Here is a 25,876-nt window from a genome sequence, read left to right on the forward strand (position 1 = left end):
TGCACTCTACACTCTGAATCTGCACTCTGAATCTGCACTCTGCACTCTGAATCTGCACTCTGAATCTGCACTCTGAATCTGCAACCTGCACTCTGCACTCTGAATCTGCACTCTGCACTCTGAATATGCACTCTGAATCTGCACTCTGAATCTGCACTCTGCACTCTGAAACTGCACTCTGAATCTGCACTCTGCACTGTGAATCTGCACTCTGAATCTGCACTCTGCACTCTGCAATCTGAATCTGCACTCTGAATCTGCACTCTGAATCTGCACTCTGAATCTGCACTCTGCACTCTGAATCTGCACTCTGAATCTGCACTCTGCATCAGCACTCTGCACTCTGAATCTGCACTCTGCACTCTGAATATGCACTCTGAATCTGCACTCTGAATCTGCACTCTGCACTCTGAAACTGCACTCTGAATCTGCACTCTGAATCTGCACTCTGCATCAGCACTCTGCACTCTGAATCTGCACTCTGCACTCTGAATATGCACTCTGAATCTGCACTCTGAATCTGCACTCTGCACTCTGAAACTGCACTCTGAATCTGCACTCTGCACTGTGAATCTGCACTCTGAATCTGCACTCTGCACTCTGCAATCGGAATCTGCACTCTGAATATGCACTCTGAATCTGCACTCTGAATCTGCACTCTGCACTCTGAAACTGCACTCTGAATCTGCACTCTGCACTCTGAAACTGCACTCTGAATCTGCACTCTGCACTGTGAATCTGCACTCTGAACTCTGACTCTGCATCTGCACTCTGAATCTGCACTCTGAATCTGCACTCGGAATCTGCACTCTGCACTCTGAACCTGCACTCTGAACTCTGACTCTGCATCTGCACTCTGAATCTGCACTCTGAATCTGCACTCGGAATCTGCACTCTGCACTCTGAATCTGCACTCTGAATCTGCACTATGAATCTGAACTCTGCATTCTGCACTCTGTACTCTGCACTTTGCACTCTACACTCTGAATCTGCACTCTGAATCTGCACCCTGCACTCTGAATATGCACTCTGCACTCTGAACATGCACTCTGAACTCTGACTCTGCATCTGCACTCTGAATCTGCACTCTGAATCTGCACTCGGAATCTGCACTCTGCACTCTGAATCTGCACTCTGAATCTGCACTATGAATCTGTACTCTGCATTCTGCACTCTGTACTCTGCAATTTGCACTCTACACTCTGAATCTGCACTCTGAATTTGCACTCCGCACTCTGAATCTGCACTCTGAATCTGCACTCTGAATCTGCAACCTGCACTCTGCACTCTGAATCTGCACTCTGCACTCTGAATCTGCACTCTGAATCTGCACTCTGCACCCTGAATCTGCACTCTGAATTTGCACTCTGCACTCTGAATCTGCAATCTGCACTCTGAATCTGCACTCTGAATCTGCACTCTGAATCAGCACTCTGCACTCTGAATCTGCACTCTGCACTCTGAATATGCACTCTGAATATGCACTCTGAATCTGCACTCTGCACTCTGAAACTGCACTCTGAATCTGCACTCTGCACTGTGAATCTGCACTCTGAATCTGCACTCTGCACTCTGCAATCTGAATCTGCACTCTGAATCTGCACTCTGCACTCTGAATCTGCACTCTGAATCTGCACTCTGCACCTGAATATTCACTCTGAATCTGCACTCTGCACTCTGAATCTGTACTCTGCACTCTGAATCTGCACTCTGAATCAGCACTCTGCACTCTGCACTCTGAATCTGCACTCTGAATCTGCACTCTGCACTCTGAAACTGCACTCTGAATCTGCACTCTGCACTCTGAATCTGCACTCTGAATCTGCACTCTGAATCTGCACTCTGCACTCTGAATCTGCACTCTGCACTCTGCACTCTGAATCTGCACTCTTAATCTGCACTCTGAATCTGCACTCTGAATCTGCACTCTGCATCTGCACTCTGCACTCTGAATCTGCACTCTGAATCTGCACTCTTCACTCTGAATCTGCACTCTGAATCTGCACTATGAATCTGAACTCTGCATTCTGCACTCTGTACTCTGCACTTTGCACTCTACACTCTGAATCTGCACTCTGAATCTGCACTCTGCACTCTGAATCTGCACTCTGAATCTGCACTCTGAATCTGCACCCTGCACTCTGCACTCTGAATCTGCACTCTGCACTCTGAATATGCACTCTGAATCTGCACTCTGAATCTGCACTCTGCACTCTGAAACTGCACTCTGAATCTGCACTCTGCACTCTGAAACTGCACTCTGAATCTGCACTCTGCACTGTGAATCTGCACTCTGAACTCTGACTCTGCATCTGCACTCTGAATCTGCACTCTGAATCTGCACTCGGAATCTGCACTCTGCACTCTGAACCTGCACTCTGAACTCTGACTCTGCATCTGCACTCTGAATCTGCACTCTGAATCTGCACTCGGAATCTGCACTCTGCACTCTGAATCTGCACTCTGAATCTGCACTATGAATCTGAACTCTGCATTCTGCACTCTGTACTCTGCACTTTGCACTCTACACTCTGAATCTGCACTCTGAATCTGCACTCTGCACTCTGAATCTGCACTCTGAATCTGCACTCTGAATCTGCAACCTGCACTCTGCACTCTGAATCTGCACTCTGCACTCTGAATCTGCACTCTGAATCTGCACTCTGAATCTGCACTCTGCACTCTGAAACTGCACTCTGAATCTGCACTCTGCACTGTGAATCTGCACTCTGAATCTGCAATCTGCACTCTGCAATCTGAATCTGCACTCTGAATCTGCACTCTGAATCTGGACTCTGAATCTGCACTCTGCACTCTGAATCTGCACTCTGAATCTGCACTCTGCATCAGCACTCTGCACTCTGCACTTTGCACTCTACACTCTGAATCTGCACTCTGAATCTGCACTCTGCACTCTGAATCTGCACTCTGAATCTGCACTCTGAATCTGCACTCTGAATCTGCACTCTGCACTCTGAATCTGCACTCTGAATCTGCACTCTGCACCCTGAATATTCACTCTGAATCTGCACTCTGCACTCTGAATCTGTACTCTGCACTCTGAATCTGCACTCTGAATCAGCACTCTGCACTCTGCACTCTGAATCTGCACTCTGAATCTGCACTCTGCACTCTGAAACTGCACTCTGAATCTGCACTCTGCACTCTGAATCTGCACTCTGAATCTGCACTCTGAATCTGCACTCTGCACTCTGAATCTGCACTCTGCACTCTGCACTCTGAATCTGCACTCTTAATCTGCACTCTGAATCTGCACTCTGAATCTGCACTCTGCATCTGCACTCTGCACTCTGAATCTGCACTCTGAATCTGCACTCTTCACTCTGAATCTGCACTCTGAATCTGCACTATGAATCTGAACTCTGCATTCTGCACTCTGTACTCTGCACTTTGCACTCTACACTCTGAATCTGCACTCTGAATCTGCAGTCTGCACTCTGAATCTGCACTCTGAATCTGCACTCTGAATCTGCACCCTGCACTCTGCACTCTGAATCTGCACTCTGCACTCTGAATATGCACTCTGAATCTGCACTCTGAATCTGCACTCTGCACTCTGAAACTGCACTCTGAATCTGCACTCTGCACTCTGAAACTGCACTCTGAATCTGCACTCTGCACTGTGAATCTGCACTCTGAACTCTGACTCTGCATCTGCACTCTGAATCTGCACTCTGAATCTGCACTCGGAATCTGCACTCTGCACTCTGAACCTGCACTCTGAACTCTGACTCTGCATCTGCACTCTGAATCTGCACTCTGAATCTGCACTCGGAATCTGCACTCTGCACTCTGAATCTGCACTCTGAATCTGCACTATGAATCTGAACTCTGCATTCTGCACTCTGTACTCTGCACTTTGCACTCTACACTCTGAATCTGCACTCTGAATCTGCACTCTGCACTCTGAATCTGCACTCTGATTCTGCACTCTGAATCTGCAACCTGCACTCTGCACTCTGAATCTGCACTCTGCACTCTGAATCTGCACTCTGAATCTGCACTCTGAATCTGCACTCTGCACTCTGAAACTGCACTCTGAATCTGCACTCTGCACTGTGAATCTGCACTCTGAATCTGCAATCTGCACTCTGCAATCTGAATCTGCACTCTGAATCTGCACTCTGAATCTGGACTCTGAATCTGCACTCTGCACTCTGAATCTGCACTCTGAATCTGCACTCTGCATCAGCACTCTGCACTCTGAATCTGCACTCTGCACTCTGAATATGCACTCTGAATCTGCACTCTGAATCTGCACTCTGCACTCTGAAACTGCACTCTGAATCTGCACTCTGCACTGTGAATCTGCACTCTGAATCTGCACTCTGCACTCTGCAATCTGAATCTGCACTCTGAATCTGCACTCTGAATCTGCACTCTGAATCTGCACTCTGCACTCTGAATCTGCACTCTGAATCTGCACTCTGCACTCTGAATCTGCACTCTGAATCTGCACTATGCACTCTGCACTCTGCACTCTGAATCTGCACTCTAAATCTGCACCCTGCACTCTGAATCTGCACTCTGAACCTGCACTCTGAACTCTGACTCTGCATCTGCACTCTGAATCTGCACTCTGAATCTGCACTCGGAATCTGCACTCTGCACTCTGAATCTGCACTCTGAATCTGCACTATGAATCTGTACTCTGCATTCTGCACTCTGTACTCTGCACTTTGCACTCTACACTCTGAATCTGCACTCTGAATTTGCACTCCACACTCTGAATCTGCACTATGAATCTGAACTCTGCATTCTGCACTCTGTACTCTGAATCTGCACTCTGCACTCTGAATCTGCACTCTGAATCAGCACTCTGCACTCTGAATATGCACTCTGCACTCTGAATATGCACTCTGAATCTGCACTCCGAATCTGCACTCTGCACTCTGAATCTGCACTCTGAATCTGCACTATGAATCTGAACTCTGCATTCTGCACTCTGTACTCTGCACTTTGCACTCTACACTCTGAATCTGCACTCTAAATCTGCACTCTGCACTCTGAATCTGCACTCTGAATCTGCACTCTGAATCTGCACTCTGAATCTGCACTCTGCACTCTGAATCTGCACTCTGAATCTGCACTCTGCACTCTGCACTCTGAATCTGCACTCTGAATCTGCACTCTGAATCTGCACTCTGCACTCTGAATCTGCACTCTGAATCTGCACTCTGCACTCTGCACTCTGAATCTGCACTCCGAATCTGCACCCTGCACTCTGAATCTGCACTCTGCACTCTGAACCTGCACTCTGAACTCTGACTCGGCATCTGCACTCTGAATCTGCACTCTGAATCTGCACTCGGAATCTGCACTCTGCACTCTGAATCTGCACTCTGAATCTGCACTCTGAATCTGCACTCTGCACTCTGAATCTGCACTCTGAATCTGCATTCTGAATCTGCACTCTGCACTCTGAATCTGCACTCTGAATCTGCACTCTGCACTCTGCACTCTGAATCTGCACTCCGAATCTGCACCCTGCACTCTGAATCTGCACTCTGCACTCTGAACCTGCACTCTGAACTCTGACTCTGCATCTGCACTCTGAATCTGCACTCTGAATCTGCACTCGGAATCTGCACTCTGCACTCTGAATCTGCACTATGAATCTGAACTCTGCATTCTGCACTCTGTACTCTGCACTTTGCACTCTACACTCTGAATCTGCACTCTGAATCTGCACTCTGCACTCTGAATCTGCACTCTGAATCTGCACTCTGAATCTGCAACCTGCACTCTGCACTCTGAATCTGCACTCTGCACTCTGAATATGCACTCTGAATCTGCACTCTGAATCTGCACTCTGCACTCTGAAACTGCACTCTGAATCTGCACTCTGCACTGTGAATCTGCACTCTGAATCTGCACTCTGCACTCTGCAATCTGAATCTGCACTCTGAATCTGCACTCTGAATCTGCACTCTGAATCTGCACTCTGCACTCTGAATCTGCACTCTGAATCTGCACTCTGCATCAGCACTCTGCACTCTGAATCTGCACTCTGCACTCTGAATATGCACTCTGAATCTGCACTCTGAATCTGCACTCTGCACTCTGAAACTGCACTCTGAATCTGCACTCTGAATCTGCACTCTGCATCAGCACTCTGCACTCTGAATCTGCACTCTGCACTCTGAATATGCACTCTGAATCTGCACTCTGAATCTGCACTCTGCACTCTGAAACTGCACTCTGAATCTGCACTCTGCACTGTGAATCTGCACTCTGAATCTGCACTCTGCACTCTGCAATCGGAATCTGCACTCTGAATCTGCACTCTGAATCTGCACTCTGAATCTGCACTCTGTACTCTGAATCTGCACTCTGAATCTGCACTCTGCACTCTGAATCTGCACTCTGAATCTGCACTCTGAATCTGCACTCTGCACTCTGCACTCTCAATCTGCACTCTGAATCTGCACTATGCACTCTGCACTCTGCACTCTGAATCTGCACTCTGAATCTGCACCCTGCACTCTGAATATGCACTCTGCACTCTGAACCTGCACTCTGAACTCTGACTCTGCATCTGCACTCTGAATCTGCACTCTGAATCTGCACTCGGAATCTGCACTCTGCACTCTGAATCTGCACTCTGAATCTGCACTATGAATCTGTACTCTGCATTCTGCACTCTGTACTCTGCAATTTGCACTCTACACTCTGAATCTGCACTCTGAATTTGCACTCCGCACTCTGAATCTGCACTCTGAATCTGCACTCTGAATCTGCAACCTGCACTCTGCACTCTGAATCTGCACTCTGCACTCTGAATCTGCACTCTGAATCTGCACTCTGCACCCTGAATCTGCACTCTGAATTTGCACTCTGCACTCTGAATCTGCAATCTGCACTCTGAATCTGCACTCTGAATCTGCACTCTGAATCAGCACTCTGCACTCTGAATCTGCACTCTGCACTCTGAATATGCACTCTGAATATGCACTCTGAATCTGCACTCTGCACTCTGAAACTGCACTCTGAATCTGCACTCTGCACTGTGAATCTGCACTCTGAATCTGCACTCTGCACTCTGCAATCTGAATCTGCACTCTGAATCTGCACTCTGCACTCTGAATCTGCACTCTGAATCTGCACTCTGCACCCTGAATATTCACTCTGAATCTGCACTCTGCACTCTGAATCTGTACTCTGCACTCTGAATCTGCACTCTGAATCAGCACTCTGCACTCTGCACTCTGAATCTGCACTCTGAATCTGCACTCTGCACTCTGAAACTGCACTCTGAATCTGCACTCTGCACTCTGAATCTGCACTCTGAATCTGCACTCTGAATCTGCACTCTGCACTCTGAATCTGCACTCTGCACTCTGCACTCTGAATCTGCACTCTTAATCTGCACTCTGAATCTGCACTCTGAATCTGCACTCTGCATCTGCACTCTGCACTCTGAATCTGCACTCTGAATCTGCACTCTTCACTCTGAATCTGCACTCTGAATCTGCACTATGAATCTGAACTCTGCATTCTGCACTCTGTACTCTGCACTTTGCACTCTACACTCTGAATCTGCACTCTGAATCTGCACTCTGCACTCTGAATCTGCACTCTGAATCTGCACTCTGAATCTGCACCCTGCACTCTGCACTCTGAATCTGCACTCTGCACTCTGAATATGCACTCTGAATCTGCACTCTGAATCTGCACTCTGCACTCTGAAACTGCACTCTGAATCTGCACTCTGCACTCTGAAACTGCACTCTGAATCTGCACTCTGCACTGTGAATCTGCACTCTGAACTCTGACTCTGCATCTGCACTCTGAATCTGCACTCGGAATCTGCACTCTGCACTCTGAACCTGCACTCTGAACTCTGACTCTGCATCTGCACTCTGAATCTGCACTCTGAATCTGCACTCGGAATCTGCACTCTGCACTCTGAATCTGCACTCTGAATCTGCACTATGAATCTGAACTCTGCATTCTGCACTCTGTACTCTGCACTTTGCACTCTACACTCTGAATCTGCACTCTGAATCTGCACTCTGCACTCTGAATCTGCACTCTGAATCTGCACTCTGAATCTGCAACCTGCACTCTGCACTCTGAATCTGCACTCTGCACTCTGAATCTGCACTCTGAATCTGCACTCTGAATCTGCACTCTGCACTCTGAAACTGCACTCTGAATCTGCACTCTGCACTGTGAATCTGCACTCTGAATCTGCAATCTGCACTCTGCAATCTGAATCTGCACTCTGAATCTGCACTCTGAATCTGGACTCTGAATCTGCACTCTGCACTCTGAATCTGCACTCTGAATCTGCACTCTGCATCAGCACTCTGCACTCTGCACTTTGCACTCTACACTCTGAATCTGCACTCTGAATCTGCACTCTGCACTCTGAAACTGCACTCTGAATCTGCACTCTGCACTGTGAATCTGCACTCTGAATCTGCAATCTGCACTCTGCAATCTGAATCTGCACTCTGAATCTGCACTCTGAATCTGGACTCTGAATCTGCACTCTGCACTCTGAATCTGCACTCTGAATCTGCACTCTGCATCAGCACTCTGCACTCTGCACTTTGCACTCTACACTCTGAATCTGCACTCTGAATCTGCACTCTGCACTCTGAATCTGCACTCTGAATCTGCACTCTGAATCTGCACTCTGAATCTGCACTCTGCACTCTGAATCTGCACTCTGAATCTGCACTCTGCACCCTGAATATTCACTCTGAATCTGCACTCTGCACTCTGAATCTGTACTCTGCACTCTGAATCTGCACTCTGAATCAGCACTCTGCACTCTGCACTCTGAATCTGCACTCTGAATCTGCACTCTGCACTCTGAAACTGCACTCTGAATCTGCACTCTGCACTCTGAATCTGCACTCTGAATCTGCACTCTGAATCTGCACTCTGCACTCTGAATCTGCACTCTGCACTCTGCACTCTGAATCTGCACTCTTAATCTGCACTCTGAATCTGCACTCTGAATCTGCACTCTGCATCTGCACTCTGCACTCTGAATCTGCACTCTGAATCTGCACTCTTCACTCTGAATCTGCACTCTGAATCTGCACTATGAATCTGAACTCTGCATTCTGCACTCTGTACTCTGCACTTTGCACTCTACACTCTGAATCTGCACTCTGAATCTGCAGTCTGCACTCTGAATCTGCACTCTGAATCTGCACTCTGAATCTGCACCCTGCACTCTGCACTCTGAATCTGCACTCTGCACTCTGAATATGCACTCTGAATCTGCACTCTGAATCTGCACTCTGCACTCTGAAACTGCACTCTGAATCTGCACTCTGCACTCTGAAACTGCACTCTGAATCTGCACTCTGCACTGTGAATCTGCACTCTGAACTCTGACTCTGCATCTGCACTCTGAATCTGCACTCTGAATCTGCACTCGGAATCTGCACTCTGCACTCTGAACCTGCACTCTGAACTCTGACTCTGCATCTGCACTCTGAATCTGCACTCTGAATCTGCACTCGGAATCTGCACTCTGCACTCTGAATCTGCACTCTGAATCTGCACTATGAATCTGAACTCTGCATTCTGCACTCTGTACTCTGCACTTTGCACTCTACACTCTGAATCTGCACTCTGAATCTGCACTCTGCACTCTGAATCTGCACTCTGAATCTGCACTCTGAATCTGCAACCTGCACTCTGCACTCTGAATCTGCACTCTGCACTCTGAATCTGCACTCTGAATCTGCACTCTGAATCTGCACTCTGCACTCTGAAACTGCACTCTGAATCTGCACTCTGCACTGTGAATCTGCACTCTGAATCTGCAATCTGCACTCTGCAATCTGAATCTGCACTCTGAATCTGCACTCTGAATCTGGACTCTGAATCTGCACTCTGCACTCTGAATCTGCACTCTGAATCTGCACTCTGCATCAGCACTCTGCACTCTGAATCTGCACTCTGCACTCTGAATATGCACTCTGAATCTGCACTCTGAATCTGCACTCTGCACTCTGAAACTGCACTCTGAATCTGCACTCTGCACTGTGAATCTGCACTCTGAATCTGCACTCTGCACTCTGCAATCTGAATCTGCACTCTGAATCTGCACTCTGAATCTGCACTCTGAATCTGCACTCTGCACTCTGAATCTGCACTCTGCACTCTGAATCTGCACTCTGAATCTGCACTATGCACTCTGCACTCTGCACTCTGAATCTGCACTCTGAATCTGCACCCTGCACTCTGAATCTGCACTCTGAACCTGCACTCTGAACTCTGACTCTGCATCTGCACTCTGAATCTGCACTCTGAATCTGCACTCGGAATCTGCACTCTGCACTCTGAATCTGCACTCTGAATCTGCACTATGAATCTGTACTCTGCATTCTGCACTCTGTACTCTGCACTTTGCACTCTACACTCTGAATCTGCACTCTGAATTTGCACTCCACACTCTGAATCTGCACTATGAATCTGAACTCTGCATTCTGCACTCTGTACTCTGAATCTGCACTCTGCACTCTGAATCTGCACTCTGAATCAGCACTCTGCACTCTGAATATGCACTCTGCACTCTGAATATGCACTCTGAATCTGCACTCCGAATCTGCACTCTGCACTCTGAATCTGCACTCTGAATCTGCACTATGAATCTGAACTCTGCATTCTGCACTCTGTACTCTGCACTTTGCACTCTACACTCTGAATCTGCACTCTAAATCTGCACTCTGCACTCTGAATCTGCACTCTGAATCTGCACTCTGAATCTGCACTCTGAATCTGCACTCTGCACTCTGAATCTGCACTCTGAATCTGCACTCTGCACTCTGCACTCTGAATCTGCACTCTGAATCTGCACTCTGAATCTGCACTCTGCACTCTGAATCTGCACTCTGAATCTGCACTCTGCACTCTGCACTCTGAATCTGCACTCCGAATCTGCACCCTGCACTCTGAATCTGCACTCTGCACTCTGAACCTGCACTCTGAACTCTGACTCGGCATCTGCACTCTGAATCTGCACTCTGAATCTGCACTCGGAATCTGCACTCTGCACTCTGAATCTGCACTCTGAATCTGCACTCTGAATCTGCACTCTGCACTCTGAATCTGCACTCTGAATCTGCATTCTGAATCTGCACTCTGCACTCTGAATCTGCACTCTGAATCTGCACTCTGCACTCTGCACTCTGAATCTGCACTCCGAATCTGCACCCTGCACTCTGAATCTGCACTCTGCACTCTGAACCTGCACTCTGAACTCTGACTCTGCATCTGCACTCTGAATCTGCACTCTGAATCTGCACTCGGAATCTGCACTCTGCACTCTGAATCTGCACTATGAATCTGAACTCTGCATTCTGCACTCTGTACTCTGCACTTTGCACTCTACACTCTGAATCTGCACTCTGAATCTGCACTCTGCACTCTGAATCTGCACTCTGAATCTGCACTCTGAATCTGCAACCTGCACTCTGCACTCTGAATCTGCACTCTGCACTCTGAATATGCACTCTGAATCTGCACTCTGAATCTGCACTCTGCACTCTGAAACTGCACTCTGAATCTGCACTCTGCAATGTGAATCTGCACTCTGAATCTGCACTCTGCACTCTGCAATCTGAATCTGCACTCTGAATCTGCACTCTGAATCTGCACTCTGAATCTGCACTCTGCACTCTGAATCTGCACTCTGAATCTGCACTCTGCATCAGCACTCTGCACTCTGAATCTGCACTCTGCACTCTGAATATGCACTCTGAATCTGCACTCTGAATCTGCACTCTGCACTCTGAAACTGCACTCTGAATCTGCACTCTGAATCTGCACTCTGCATCAGCACTCTGCACTCTGAATCTGCACTCTGCACTCTGAATATGCACTCTGAATCTGCACTCTGAATCTGCACTCTGCACTCTGAAACTGCACTCTGAATCTGCACTCTGCACTGTGAATCTGCACTCTGAATCTGCACTCTGCACTCTGCAATCGGAATCTGCACTCTGAATCTGCACTCTGAATCTGCACTCTGAATCTGCACTCTGTACTCTGAATCTGCACTCTGAATCTGCACTCTGCACTCTGAATCTGCACTCTGAATCTGCACTCTGAATCTGCACTCTGCACTCTGCACTCTCAATCTGCACTCTGAATCTGCACTATGCACTCTGCACTCTGCACTCTGAATCTGCACTCTGAATCTGCACCCTGCACTCTGAATATGCACTCTGCACTCTGAACCTGCACTCTGAACTCTGACTCTGCATCTGCACTCTGAATCTGCACTCTGAATCTGCACTCGGAATCTGCACTCTGCACTCTGAATCTGCACTCTGAATCTGCACTATGAATCTGTACTCTGCATTCTGCACTCTGTACTCTGCAATTTGCACTCTACACTCTGAATCTGCACTCTGAATTTGCACTCCGCACTCTGAATCTGCACTCTGAATCTGCACTCTGAATCTGCAACCTGCACTCTGCACTCTGAATCTGCACTCTGCACTCTGAATCTGCACTCTGAATCTGCACTCTGCACCCTGAATCTGCACTCTGAATTTGCACTCTGCACTCTGAATCTGCAATCTGCACTCTGAATCTGCACTCTGAATCAGCACTCTGCACTCTGAATCTGCACTCTGCACTCTGAATATGCACTCTGAATATGCACTCTGAATCTGCACTCTGCACTCTGAAACTGCACTCTGAATCTGCACTCTGCACTGTGAATCTGCACTCTGAATCTGCACTCTGCACTCTGCAATCTGAATCTGCACTCTGAATCTGCACTCTGCACTCTGAATCTGCACTCTGAATCTGCACTCTGCACCCTGAATATTCACTCTGAATCTGCACTCTGCACTCTGAATCTGTACTCTGCACTCTGAATCTGCACTCTGAATCAGCACTCTGCACTCTGCACTCTGAATCTGCACTCTGAATCTGCACTCTGCACTCTGAAACTGCACTCTGAATCTGCACTCTGCACTCTGAATCTGCACTCTGAATCTGCACTCTGAATCTGCACTCTGCACTCTGAATCTGCACTCTGCACTCTGAATCTGCACTCTGCACTCTGCACTCTGAATCTGCACTCTTAATCTGCACTCTGAATCTGCACTCTGAATCTGCACTCTGCATCTGCACTCTGCACTCTGAATCTGCACTCTGAATCTGAACTCTTCACTCTGAATCTGCACTCTGAATCTGCACTATGAATCTGAACTCTGCATTCTGCACTCTGTACTCTGCACTTTGCACTCTACACTCTGAATCTGCACTCTGAATCTGCACTCTGCACTCTGAATCTGCACTCTGAATCTGCACTCTGAATCTGCACCCTGCACTCTGCACTCTGAATCTGCACTCTGCACTCTGAATATGCACTCTGAATCTGCACTCTGAATCTGCACTCTGCACTCTGAAACTGCACTCTGAATCTGCACTCTGCACTCTGAAACTGCACTCTGAATCTGCACTCTGCACTGTGAATCTGCACTCTGAACTCTGACTCTGCATCTGCACTCTGAATCTGCACTCTGAATCTGCACTCGGAATCTGCACTCTGCACTCTGAACCTGCACTCTGAACTCTGACTCTGCATCTGCACTCTGAATCTGCACTCTGAATCTGCACTCGGAATCTGCACTCTGCACTCTGAATCTGCACTCTGAATCTGCACTATGAATCTGAACTCTGCATTCTGCACTCTGTACTCTGCACTTTGCACTCTACACTCTGAATCTGCACTCTGAATCTGCACTCTGCACTCTGAATCTGCACTCTGAATCTGCACTCTGAATCTGCAACCTGCACTCTGCACTCTGAATCTGCACTCTGCACTCTGAATCTGCACTCTGAATCTGCACTCTGAATCTGCACTCTGCACTCTGAAACTGCACTCTGAATCTGCACTCTGCACTGTGAATCTGCACTCTGAATCTGCAATCTGCACTCTGCAATCTGAATCTGCACTCTGAATCTGCACTCTGAATCTGGACTCTGAATCTGCACTCTGCACTCTGAATCTGCACTCTGAATCTGCACTCTGCATCAGCACTCTGCACTCTGCACTTTGCACTCTACACTCTGAATCTGCACTCTGAATCTGCACTCTGCACTCTGAATCTGCACTCTGAATCTGCACTCTGAATCTGCACTCTGCACTCTGAATCTGCACTCTGAATCTGCACTCTGCACCCTGAATATTCACTCTGAATCTGCACTCTGCACTCTGAATCTGTACTCTGCACTCTGAATCTGCACTCTGAATCAGCACTCTGCACTCTGCACTCTGAATCTGCACTCTGAATCTGCACTCTGCACTCTGAAACTGCACTCTGAATCTGCACTCTGCACTCTGAATCTGCACTCTGAATCTGCACTCTGAATCTGCACTCTGCACTCTGAATCTGCACTCTGCACTCTGCACTCTGAATCTGCACTCTTAATCTGCACTCTGAATCTGCACTCTGAATCTGCACTCTGCATCTGCACTCTGCACTCTGAATCTGCACTCTGAATCTGCACTCTTCACTCTGAATCTGCACTCTGAATCTGCACTATGAATCTGAACTCTGCATTCTGCACTCTGTACTCTGCACTTTGCACTCTACACTCTGAATCTGCACTCTGAATCTGCAGTCTGCACTCTGAATCTGCACTCTGAATCTGCACTCTGAATCTGCACCCTGCACTCTGCACTCTGAATCTGCACTCTGCACTCTGAATATGCACTCTGAATCTGCACTCTGAATCTGCACTCAGCACTCTGAAACTGCACTCTGAATCTGCACTCTGCACTCTGAAACTGCACTCTGAATCTGCACTCTGCACTGTGAATCTGCACTCTGAACTCTGACTCTGCATCTGCACTCTGAATCTGCACTCTGAATCTGCACTCGGAATCTGCACTCTGCACTCTGAACCTGCACTCTGAACTCTGACTCTGCATCTGCACTCTGAATCTGCACTCTGAATCTGCACTCGGAATCTGCACTCTGCACTCTGAATCTGCACTCTGAATCTGCACTATGAATCTGAACTCTGCATTCTGCACTCTGTACTCTGCACTTTGCACTCTACACTCTGAATCTGCACTCTGAATCTGCACTCTGCACTCTGAATCTGCACTCTGAATCTGCACTCTGAATCTGCAACCTGCACTCTGCACTCTGAATCTGCACTCTGCACTCTGAATCTGCACTCTGAATCTGCACTCTGAATCTGCACTCTGCACTCTGAAACTTCACTCTGAATCTGCACTCTGCACTGTGAATCTGCACTCTGAATCTGCAATCTGCACTCTGCAATCTGAATCTGCACTCTGAATCTGCACTCTGAATCTGGACTCTGAATCTGCACTCTGCACTCTGAATCTGCACTCTGAATCTGCACTCTGCATCAGCACTCTGCACTCTGAATCTGCACTCTGCACTCTGAATATGCACTCTGAATCTGCACTCTGACTCTGCACTCTGCACTCTGAATCTGCACTCTGAATCTGCACTCTGCACTGTGAATCTGCACTCTGAATCTGCACTCTGCACTCTGCAATCTGAATCTGCACTCTGAATCTGCACTCTGAATCTGGACTCTGAATCTGCACTCTGCACTCTGAATCTGCACTCTGAATCTGCACTCTGCATCAGCACTCTGCACTCTGCACTTTGCACTCTACACTCTGAATCTGCACTCTGAATCTGCACTCTGCACTCTGAATCTGCACTCTGAATCTGCACTCTGAATCTGCACTCTGAATCTGCACTCTGCACTCTGAATCTGCACTCTGAATCTGCACTCTGCACCCTGAATATTCACTCTGAATCTGCACTCTGCACTCTGAATCTGTACTCTGCACTCTGAATCTGCACTCTGAATCAGCACTCTGCACTCTGCACTCTGAATCTGCACTCTGAATCTGCACTCTGCACTCTGAAACTGCACTCTGAATCTGCACTCTGCACTCTGAATCTGCACTCTGAATCTGCACTCTGAATCTGCACTCTGCACTCTGAATCTGCACTCTGCACTCTGCACTCTGAATCTGCACTCTTAATCTGCACTCTGAATCTGCACTCTGAATCTGCACTCTGCATCTGCACTCTGCACTCTGAATCTGCACTCTGAATCTGCACTCTTCACTCTGAATCTGCACTCTGAATCTGCACTATGAATCTGAACTCTGCATTCTGCACTCTGTACTCTGCACTTTGCACTCTACACTCTGAATCTGCACTCTGAATCTGCAGTCTGCACTCTGAATCTGCACTCTGAATCTGCACTCTGAATCTGCACCCTGCACTCTGCACTCTGAATCTGCACTCTGCACTCTGAATATGCACTCTGAATCTGCACTCTGAATCTGCACTCTGCACTCTGAAACTGCACTCTGAATCTGCACTCTGCACTCTGAAACTGCACTCTGAATCTGCACTCTGCACTGTGAATCTGCACTCTGAACTCTGACTCTGCATCTGCACTCTGAATCTGCACTCTGAATCTGCACTCGGAATCTGCACTCTGCACTCTGAACCTGCACTCTGAACTCTGACTCTGCATCTGCACTCTGAATCTGCACTCTGAATCTGCACTCGGAATCTGCACTCTGCACTCTGAATCTGCACTCTGAATCTGCACTATGAATCTGAACTCTGCATTCTGCACTCTGTACTCTGCACTTTGCACTCTACACTCTGAATCTGCACTCTGAATCTGCACTCTGCACTCTGAATCTGCACTCTGAATCTGCACTCTGAATCTGCAACCTGCACTCTGCACTCTGAATCTGCACTCTGCACTCTGAATCTGCACTCTGAATCTGCACTCTGAATCTGCACTCTGCACTCTGAAACTTCACTCTGAATCTGCACTCTGCACTGTGAATCTGCACTCTGAATCTGCAATCTGCACTCTGCAATCTGAATCTGCACTCTGAATCTGCACTCTGAATCTGGACTCTGAATCTGCACTCTGCACTCTGAATCTGCACTCTGAATCTGCACTCTGCATCAGCACTCTGAATCTGCACTCTGCACTCTGAATATGCACTCTGAATCTGCACTCTGACTCTGCACTCTGCACTCTGAATCTGCACTCTGAATCTGCACTCTGCACTGTGAATCTGCACTCTGAATCTGCACTCTGCACTCTGCAATCTGAATCTGCACTCTGAATCTGCACTCTGAATCTGCACTCTGAATCTGCACTCTGCACTCTGAATCTGCACTCTGAATCTGCACTCTGCACTCTGAATCTGCACTCTGAATCTGCACTATGCACTCTGCACTCTGCACTCTGAATCTGCACTCTGAATCTGCACCCTGCACTCTGAATCTGCACTCTGAACCTGCACTCTGAACTCTGACTCTGCATCTGCACTCTGAATCTGCACTCGGAATCTGCACTCTGCACTCTGAATCTGCACTCTGAATCTGCACTATGAATCTGTACTCTGCATTCTGCACTCTGTACTCTGCACTTTGCACTCTACACTCTGAATCTGCACTCTGAATTTGCACTCCACACTCTGAATCTGCACTCTGAATCTGCACTCTGAATCTGCAACCTGCACTCTGCACTCTGAATCTGCACTCTGCACTCTGAATCTGCACTCTGAATCTGCACTCTGCACCCTGAATCTGCACTCTGAATTTGCACTCTGCACTCTGAATCTGCAATCTGCACTCTGAATCTGCACTCTGAATCTGCACTCTGAATCAGCACTCTGCACTCTGAATCTGCACTCTGCACTCTGAATATGCACTCTGAATATGCACTCTGAATCTGCAACCTGCACTCTGCACTCTGAATCTGCACTCTGCACTCTGAATCTGCACTCTGAATCTGCACTCTGCACCCTGAATCTGCACTCTGAATTTGCACTCTGCACTCTGAATCTGCACTCTGCACTCTGAAACTGCACTCTGAATCTGCACTCTGCACTGTGAATCTGCACTCTGAATCTGCACTCTGCACTCTGCAATCTGAATCTGCACTCTGAATCTGCACTCTGAATCTGCACTCTGCACTCCGAATCTGCACTGTGAATCTGCACTCTGAATCTGCACTCTGCACCCTGAATATGCACTCTGAATCTGCACTCTGCACTCTGAATCTGTACTCTGCACTCTGAATCTGCACTCTGAATCAGCACTCTGCACTCTGCACTCTGAATCTGCACTCTGAATCTGCACTCTGCACTCTGAAACTGCACTCTGAATCTGCACTCTGCACTCTGAATCTGCACTCTGCACTCTGAATCTGCACTCTGAATCTGCACTCTGCACCCTGAATCTGCACTCTGAATTTGCACTCTGTACTCTGAATCTGCACTCTGCACTCTGAATCTGCACTCTGAATCTGCACTCTGAATCAGCACTCTGCACTCTGAATCTGCACTCTGCACTCTGAATATGCACTCTGAATCTGCACTCTGAATCTGCACTCTGAATCTGCACTCTGAATCTGCACTATGAATCTGAACTCTGCATTCTGCACTCTGTACTCTGAATCTGCACTCTGCACTCTGAATCTGCACTCTGAATCTGCACTCTGAATCAGCACTCTGCACTCTGAATATGCACTCTGCACTCTGAATATGCACTCTGAATCTGCACTCCGAATCTGCACTCTGCACTCTGAATCTGCACTCTGAATCTGCACTATGAATCTGAACTCTGCATTCTGCACTCTGTACTCTGCACTTTGCACTCTACACTCTGAATCTGCACTCTAAATCTGCACTCTGCACTCTGAATCTGCACTCTGAATCTGCACTCTGAATCTGCACTCTGAATCTGCAATCTGCACTCTGCACTCTGAATCTGCACTCTGCACTCTGAATCTGCACTCTGAATCTGCACTCTGAATTTGCACTCTGCACTCTGAATCTGCACTCTGCACTCTGAATCTGCACTCTGAATCAGCACTCTGCACTCTGAATCTGCACTCTGCACTCTGAATATGCACTCTGAATCTGCACTCTGAATCTGCACTCTGCACTCTGAAACTGCACTCTGAATCTGCACTCTGCACTGTGAATCTGCACTCTGAATCTGCGCTCTGCACTCTGCAATCTGAATCTGCACTCTGAATCTGCACTCTGAATCTGCACTCTGCACTCTGAATCTGCACTCTGCACTCTGAATCTGCACTCTGAATCTGCACTCTGACTCTGCACTCTGCACTCTGAATCTGCACTCTGAATCTGCACTCTGCACTATGCACTCTGCACTCTGAATCTGCACCCTGCACTCTGAATCTGCACTCTGCACTCTGAACCTGCACTCTGAACTCTGACTCTGCATCTGCACTCTGAATCTGCACTCTGAATCTGCACTCGGAATCTGCACTCTGCACTCTGAATCTGTACTCTGAATCTGCACTATGAATCTGAACTCTGCATTCTGCACTCTGTACTCTGCACTTTGCACTCTACACTCTGAATCTGCACTCTGAATCTGCACTCTGCACTCTGAATCTGCACTCTGAATCTGCAACCTGCACTCTGCACTCTAAATCTGCACTCTGCACTCTGAATCTGCACTCTGCACCCTGAATCTGCACTCTGAATTTGCACTCTGCACTCTGAATCTGCACTCTGCACTCTGAATCTGCACTCTGAATCAGCACTCTGCACTCTGAATCTGCACTCTGCACTCTGAATATGCACTCTGAATCTGCACTCTGAATCTGCACTCTGCACTCTGAAACTGCACTCTGAATCTGCACTCTGCACTGTGAATCTGCACTCTGAATCTGCACTCTGCACTCTGAAACTGCACTCTGAATCTGCACTCTGCACTGTGAATCTGCACTCTGAATCTGCACTCTGCAATCTGAATCTGCACTCTGAATCTGCACTCTGAATCTGCACACTGAATCTGCACTCTGCACTCTGAATCTGAACTCTGAATCTGCACTCTGCATCAGCACTCTGCACTCTGAATCTGCACTCTGCACTCTGAATATGCACTCTGAATATGCACTCTGAATCTGCACTCTGCACTCTGAAACTGCACTCTGAATCTGCACTCTGCACTGTGAATCTGCACTCTTAATCTGCACTCTGAATCTGCACTCGGAATCTGCACTCTGCACTCTGAATCTGCACTCTGAATCTGCACTATGAATCTGTACTCTGCATTCTGCACTCTGTACTCTGCACTTTGCACTCTATCCTCTGAATCTGCACTCTGAATTTGCACTCCGCACTCTGAATCTGCACTCTGAATCTGCACTCTGAATCTGCAACCTGCACTCTGCACTCTGAATCTGCACTCTGCACTCTGAATCTGCACTCTGAATCTGCACTCTGCACCCTGAATCTGCACTCTGAATTTGCACTCTGCACTCTGAATCTGCAATCTGCACTCTGAATCTGCACTCTGAATCTGCACTCTGAATCAGCACTCTGCACTCTGAATCTGCACTCTGCACTCTGAATATGCACTCTGAATATGCACTCTGAATCTGCACTCTGCACTCTGAAACTGCACTCTGAATCTGCACTCTGCACTGTGAATCTGCACTCTGAATCTGCACTCTGCACTCTGCAATCTGAATCTGCACTCTGAATCTGCACTCTGAATCTGCACTCTGCACTCTGAATCTGCACTGTGAATCTGCACTGTGAATCTGCACTCTGCACCCTGAATATGCACTCTGAATCTGCACTCTGCACTCTGAATCTGTACTCTGCACTCTGAATCTGCACTCTGAATCAGTACTATGCACTCTGAATCTGCACTCTGAATCTGCACTCTGCACTCTGCAATCTGAATCTGCACTCTGAATCTGCACTCTGAATCTGGACTCTGAATCTGCACTCTGCACTCTGAATCTGCACTCTGAATCTGCACTCTGCATCAGCACTCTGCACTCTGCACTTTGCACTCTACACTCTGAATCTGCACTCTGAATCTGCACTCTGCACTCTGAATCTGCACTCTGAATCTGCACTCTGAATCTGCACTCTGAATCTGCACTCTGCACTCTGAATCTGCACTCTGAATCTGCACTCTGCACCCTGAATATTCACTCTGAATCTGCACTCTGCACTCTGAATCTGTACTCTGCACTCTGAATCTGCACTCTGAATCAGCACTCTGCACTCTGCACTCTGAATCTGCACTCTGAATCTGCACTCTGCACTCTGAAACTGCACTCTGAATCTGCACTCTGCACTCTGAATCTGCACTCTGAATCTGCACTCTGAATCTGCACTCTGCACTCTGAATCTGCACTCTGCACTCTGCACTCTGAATCTGCACTCTTAATCTGCACTCTGAATCTGCACTCTGAATCTGCACTCTGCATCTGCACTCTGCACTCTGAATCTGCACTCTGAATCTGCACTCTTCACTCTGAATCTGCACTCTGAATCTGCACTATGAATCTGAACTCTGCATTCTGCACTCTGTACTCTGCACTTTGCACTCTACACTCTGAATCTGCACTCTGAATCTGCAGTCTGCACTCTGAATCTGCACTCTGAATCTGCACTCTGAATCTGCACCCTGCACTCTGCACTCTGAATCTGCACTCTGCACTCTGAATATGCACTCTGAATCTGCACTCTGAATCTGCACTCTGCACTCTGAAACTGCACTCTGAATCTGCACTCTGCACTCTGAAACTGCACTCTGAATCTGCACTCTGCACTGTGAATCTGCACTCTGAACTCTGACTCTGCATCTGCACTCTGAATCTGCACTCTGAATCTGCACTCGGAATCTGCACTCTGCACTCTGAACCTGCACTCTGAACTCTGACTCTGCATCTGCACTCTGAATCTGCACTCTGAATCTGCACTCGGAATCTGCACTCTGCACTCTGAATCTGCACTCTGAATCTGCACTATGAATCTGAACTCTGCATTCTGCACTCTGTACTCTGCACTTTGCACTCTACACTCTGAATCTGCACTCTGAATCTGCACTCTGCACTCTGAATCTGCACTCTGAATCTGCACTCTGAATCTGCAACCTGCACTCTGCACTCTGAATCTGCACTCTGCACTCTGAATCTGCACTCTGAATCTGCACTCTGAATCTGCACTCTGCACTCTGAAACTTCACTCTGAATCTGCACTCTGCACTGTGAATCTGCACTCTGAATCTGCAATCTGCACTCTGCAATCTGAATCTGCACTCTGAATCTGCACTCTGAATCTGGACTCTGAATCTGCACTCTGCACTCTGAATCTGCACTCTGAATCTGCACTCTGCATCAGCACTCTGAATCTGCACTCTGCACTCTGAATATGCACTCTGAATCTGCACTCTGACTCTGCACTCTGCACTCTGAATCTGCACTCTGAATCTGCACTCTGCACTGTGAATCTGCACTCTGAATCTGCACTCTGCACTCTGCAATCTGAATCTGCACTCTGAATCTGCACTCTGAATCTGCACTCTGAATCTGCACTCTGCACTCTGAATCTGCACTCTGAATCTGCACTCTGCACTCTGAATCTGCACTCTGAATCTGCACTATGCACTCTGCACTCTGCACTCTGAATCTGCACTCTGAATCTGCACCCTGCACTCTGAATCTGCACTCTGAACCTGCACTCTGAACTCTGACTCTGCATCTGCACTCTGAATCTGCACTCGGAATCTGCACTCTGCACTCTGAATCTGCACTCTGAATCTGCACTATGAATCTGTACTCTGCATTCTGCACTCTGTACTCTGCACTTTGCACTCTACACTCTGAATCTGCACTCTGAATTTGCACTCCACACTCTGAATCTGCACTCTGAATCTGCACTCTGAATCTGCAACCTGCACTCTGCACTCTGAATCTGCACTCTGCACTCTGAATCTGCACTCTGAATCTGCACTCTGCACCCTGAATCTGCACTCTGAATTTGCACTCTGCACTCTGAATCTGCAATCTGCACTCTGAATCTGCACTCTGAATCTGCACTCTGAATCAGCACTCTGCACTCTGAATCTGCACTCTGCACTCTGAATATGCACTCTGAATCTGCAACCTGCACTCTGCACTCTGAATCTGCACTCTGCACTCTGAATCTGCACTCTGAATCTGCACTCTGCACCCTGAATCTGCACTCTGAATTTGCACTCTGCACTCTGAATCTGCACTCTGCACTCTGAAACTGCACTCTGAATCTGCACTCTGCACTGTGAATCTGCACTCTGAATCTGCACTCTGCACTCTGCAATCTGAATCTGCACTCTGAATCTGCACTCTGAATCTGCACTCTGCACTCCGAATCTGCACTGTGAATCTGCACTCTGAATCTGCACTCTGCACCCTGAATATGCACTCTGAATCTGCACTCTGCACTCTGAATCTGTACTCTGCACTCTGAATCTGCACTCTGAATCAGCACTCTACACTCTGCACTCTGAATCTGCACTCTGAATCTGCACTCTGCACTCTGAAACTGCACTCTGAATCTGCACTCTGCACTCTGAATCTGCACTCTGCACTCTGAATCTGCACTCTGAATCTGCACTCTGCACCCTGAATCTGCACTCTGAATTTGCACTCTGTACTCTGAATCTGCACTCTGCACTCTGAATCTGCACTCTGAATCTGCACTCTGAATCAGCACTCTGCACTCTGAATCTGCACTCTGCACTCTGAATATGCACTCTGAATCTGCACTCTGAATCTGCACTCTGAATCTGCACTCTGAATCTGCACTATGAATCTGAACTCTGCATTCTGCACTCTGTACTCTGAATCTGCACTCTGCACTCTGAATCTGCACTCTGAATCTGCACTCTGAATCAGCACTCTGCACTCTGAATATGCACTCTGCACTCTGAATATGCACTCTGAATCTGCACTCCGAATCTGCACTCTGCACTCTGAATCTGCACTCTGAATCTGCACTATGAATCTGAACTCTGCATTCTGCACTCTGTACTCTGCACTTTGCACTCTACACTCTGAATCTGCACTCTAAATCTGCACTCTGCACTCTGAATCTGCACTCTGAATCTGCACTCTGAATCTGCACTCTGAATCTGCAATCTGCACTCTGCACTCTGAATCTGCACTCTGCACTCTGAATCTGCACTCTGAATCTGCACTCTGAATTTGCACTCTGCACTCTGAATCTGCACTCTGCACTCTGAATCTGCACTCTGAATCAGCACTCTGCACTCTGAATCTGCACTCTGCACTCTGAATATGCACTCTGAATCTGCACTCTGAATCTGCACTCTGCACTCTGAAACTGCACTCTGAATCTGCACTCTGCACTGTGAATCTGCACTCTGAATCTGCGCTCTGCACTCTGCAATCTGAATCTGCACTCTGAATCTGCACTCTGAATCTGCACTCTGCACTCTGAATCTGCACTCTGCACTCTGAATCTGCACTCTGAATCTGCACTCTGACTCTGCACTCTGCACTCTGAATCTGCACTCTGAATCTGCACTCTGCACTATGCACTCTGCACTCTGAATCTGCACCCTGCACTCTGAATCTGCACTCTGCACTCTGAACCTGCACTCTGAACTCTGACTCTGCATCTGCACTCTGAATCTGCACTCTGAATCTGCACTCGGAATCTGCACTCTGCACTCTGAATCTGTACTCTGAATCTGCACTATGAATCTGAACTCTGCATTCTGCACTCTGTACTCTGCACTTTGCACTCTACACTCTGAATCTGCACTCTGAATCTGCACTCTGCACTCTGAATCTGCACTCTGAATCTGCAACCTGCACTCTGCACTCTAAATCTGCACTCTGCACTCTGAATCTGCACTCTGCACCCTGAATCTGCACTCTGAATTTGCACTCTGCACTCTGAATCTGCACTCTGCACTCTGAATCTGCACTCTGAATCAGCACTCTGCACTCTGAATCTGCACTCTGCACTCTGAATATGCACTCTGAATCTGCACTCTGAATCTGCACTCTGCACTCTGAAACTGCACTCTGAATCTGCACTCTGCACTGTGAATCTGCACTCTGAATCTGCACTCTGCACTCTGAAACTGCACTCTGAATCTGCACTCTGCACTGTGAATCTGCACTCTGAATCTGCACTCTGCAATCTGAATCTGCACTCTGAATCTGCACTCTGAATCTGCACACTGAATCTGCACTCTGCACTCTGAATCTGCACTCTGAATCTGCACTCTGCATCAGCACTCTGCACTCTGAATCTGCACTCTGCACTCTGAATATGCACTCTGAATATGCACTCTGAATCTGCACTCTGCACTCTGAAACTGCACTCTGAATCTGCACTCTGCACTGTGAATCTGCACTCTTAATCTGCACTCTGAATCTGCACTCGGAATCTGCACTCTGCACTCTGAATCTGCACTCTGAATCTGCACTATGAATCTGTACTCTGCATTCTGCACTCTGTACTCTGCACTTTGCACTCTATCCTCTGAATCTGCACTCTGAATTTGCACTCCGCACTCTGAATCTGCACTCTGAATCTGCACTCTGAATCTGCAACCTGCACTCTGCACTCTGAATCTGCACTCTGCACTCTGAATCTGCACTCTGAATCTGCACTCTGCACCCTGAATCTGCACTCTGAATTTGCACTCTGCACTCTGAATCTGCAATCTGCACTCTGAATCTGCACTCTGAATCTGCACTCTGAATCAGCACTCTGCACTCTGAATCTGCACTCTGCACTCTGAATATGCACTCTGAATATGCACTCTGAATCTGCACTCTGCACTCTGAAACTGCACTCTGAATCTGCACTCTGCACTGTGAATCTGCACTCTGAATCTGCACTCTGCACTCTGCAATCTGAATCTGCACTCTGAATCTGCACTCTGAATCTGCACTCTGCACTCTGAATCTGCACTGTGAATCTGCACTGTGAATCTGCACTCTGCACCCTGAATATGCACTCTGAATCTGCACT

This window comes from Lissotriton helveticus, chromosome 6 (assembly GCF_964261635.1).
Source record: "Lissotriton helveticus chromosome 6, aLisHel1.1, whole genome shotgun sequence".
In the NCBI taxonomy this organism is placed as follows: domain Eukaryota; kingdom Metazoa; phylum Chordata; class Amphibia; order Caudata; family Salamandridae; genus Lissotriton; species Lissotriton helveticus.